General features: G+C 41.8%; 1 pseudogene; it reads right to left on the bottom strand.

The window, feature by feature from the left end:
• Positions 1 to 1,745: 1,745 nt before the first annotated feature.
• Positions 1,746 to 2,158, bottom strand: LOC122707706 (annotated as a pseudogene).
• Between the last annotated feature and the right edge of the window lie 796 nt (positions 2,159 to 2,954).

Genomic DNA, 2,954 nt, shown 5'->3' with positions numbered 1-2,954 from the left:
ACTCTGGTTTTCTGAATGTTGAGCTTTAAGCCAGCTTTCTCACTCTTTCATTTCATCAAGAGGCTGTCTAGTTCCTCTTTGCTTTCTGCCATAAGGGTGGTGTCATCTGCATATCTGAGGTTGTTGATATTTCTCCTGGCAATCTTGATTCCAGCTTATGTTTCATCCAACCAGGCATTTTGCATGATGTATTCTGCATATAAGTTAAATAAGCAGGGTGACAATATACAGCCTTGGTGTACTCCTTTCCCAATGTGGAACCAATCTGTCATTCCATGTCTGGTTCAAACTTTTCTTCTTGACCTGAATACAGACTTTTCAGGAAGCAGGTAAGGTGGTCTGGTATTCCCATCTCTTGAAGAATTTTCCACAGTTTGTTGTGATCCACACAGTCAAAGGCTTTAGCATAGTCAATGAAGCAGAAGTAGATGCTTTTCTGGAATTCTCTTGCTTTTTGTATGATCCAGCAGATGTTGGCAATTTGTTTTTTTTTTTTTTTAATGTATTCATGGATAAGCTTTATTCCAATGTTTACATAAAAATGAGTTGATGTTGAACAGGAAAAGGTTTTTATAAAGGGTTAAAATTTATCAAACAACAGAACTTGGTCCTTCTCTTTAGTTTGAATTCAATTGGCTGACGCATCATTATTAGTATCCGCCCTCACTAATCATTTTCATCACATACAATATCTAAATGTCTTTGGATGGCACTTCCTATTTCTCTGGAAGTCTCTTAAACTGCTTTCAGTTACAAGAGAAGGGCAAGGATTTTATCGGCTCATACTCTACTCCACTGGAGGCAAAGATACACCCCTCAATTCTCTTGTTTAAATTGTGGCTGTTGGCAAAGTGTCCAAATGAAGGATTTAAGGCTAACACACAAAGAACATAGTATAATCTATGTATAACAGTAACTTTGCTTCAAATTTTTTCCATTAAGAATTATTTCTATTATCTCTCCACAAGGAAGTTATAAAAATACCTGTAAAAACATTGAAAAGGCTCTTTAAAATCCTGGGATGAAAAATTCTGAAGTATAAATTATGATACATCTTCTATGATTTGCAAATAAAGAATAAAATAAATTCTACAAATTGGAATTTCTGAATGATTTTGGCAGGAATTTACCAGAAGGAACCAGAACATCAAACCTTAACAATTTTCTATTTTCATCCCAACTGAGTTTCTGAAAAGCTGTATAATCTGTTGACAGGTATAGTCCACATACGAACTTGCTTCTGCTGTTAATGATGAAGTCAATCTGAAAGACAGAGATTTGTATGCTGGATGCGCCAGGCTCTTCCATGCAACTGACTGGTCTTCTCTTATTTTTTCCATCATGTTTTAAATAAAAGTAAATATGTATATATGGTAAAAAATTTAAATGGTACAAGAAGATTTAAAATAATCAGTAAATATCCTTTTTGCCCATAACCTAGAAAATCTGATGTCTTCCAAATCATCAGTCACATGAATAATTTGCAAAGTGGAGTCAACCTTAGAGTCTCTTCATCTGAAAATTATTCTCAGGATTTCTGGAATGTGTTGATTCTCTCAAATATTACCTCTGTTACAGAGGAAAGCCATGCAGTCTTCTTCTAAAAAAAAACTAACTACGAAAGCAACTCTCACGCTCTGCTTCAAGAGAGCAAGTCCAGGCAACACCTTGTACTCCGTGGATCTGGTCCTGGCTACAGGCAGAGGCTCTGGTATCAACCAGAGACTCGGGCGGGTGGCCAGAGCTCAGCCAAGCCCTTCTTGAATGCCTCGGATCCTCCAGGCCAGCTGCACATCCTTCGGGAAGAGCGTGACGCGGCCGGCGTGTAAGGAGAGGAGATAGGCATCCTCGAAGAGATGAACTAGAAACGCTTCTGCCGCCTCTTGTAGGGCCAGCAGGGCCTGGGCTTGCCAATTGAAGTCCACACCACGAGTGAATTGAACACATATTTCTCTTGCCAGGCGGCATAAGGGGGTCTTTCTTAACAGCAGGTGTGTGGTCTTCTGAAGAGTTCGGATCTCCTTCAGGATTCCATATCTCCGGCGAGCAGGTGAACGGGAGGACGTGCCTAAGGACGGGCCGGCCGGCTGGCGGCGGGAGCCGGGCTCGCGGGGCGCCTCCTTGGTGTTTCGGGCTTGCGGCTCCGGCGCGGGCCCATGGCGGGTGCGCAGAGCTGCGGCCCCTCGGCTCCTTATAGATCTTCTGGGTCCGGGGGCAGAGGCTGGATTGGCCGGGACGACCCCAGATGTTGGCAATTTGATCTCTTATTTCCTCTGCCTTTTCTAAATCCAGATTGAATATCTGGAAGTTCTAGGTTCACATCCTGTTGAAACCTAGCTTGGAGAATTTTGAGCATTACTTTGCTAGTGTGTGAGATGAGTGCAGTTGTGTGGTAGTTTGAACATTCTATGGCATTGCTTTTCCAGTCTTGTGGTCACTGCTGAGTTTTCCAAATTTGCTGGCATATCGAGTGCAGCACTTTCACAGCATCATCTTTTAGGATTTGAAATAGCTCAGCTGGAATTCCATCTCCCCCAGTAGCTTTCTTCATAGTAAAGCTTCCCAAGGCCCTCTTGACTTTGCACTCCAGGATGTCTGGCTCTAGGTTGGGTGATCACACCATCATGGTTATCTGGGTCATGAAGATCTTTTTTGTACAGTTCTTCTGTGTATTCTTTCCTTTATTGTGCCCATCTCTGCATGAAATGTTCCCTTGGTATCTCTAATTTTCTTGAAGAGATCTCTAGTCTTTCCCCTTCTATTGTTCTCCTCTATTTCTTTGCATTGATCACTTAAGAAGGCTTTCTTATCTGTCCTTGCTATTCTTTGGAACTCTGCATTCAGATGGATATATCTTTCCTTTTCTCCCTTGCCTTTTGCTTCTCTTCTTTTCTCAGCTATGTGTAAGGCCTCCTCAGACAACCATTTTGCCTTTTTGCATTTCTTTTCCTTGG

The sequence above is a fragment of the Cervus elaphus genome, chromosome 14, assembly GCF_910594005.1.
Source record: "Cervus elaphus chromosome 14, mCerEla1.1, whole genome shotgun sequence".
NCBI lineage: Eukaryota > Metazoa > Chordata > Mammalia > Artiodactyla > Cervidae > Cervus > Cervus elaphus.
The sequence above is the reverse complement of the archived record's forward strand: the minus strand, read 5'-3'. Positions and strand labels throughout refer to the sequence as shown.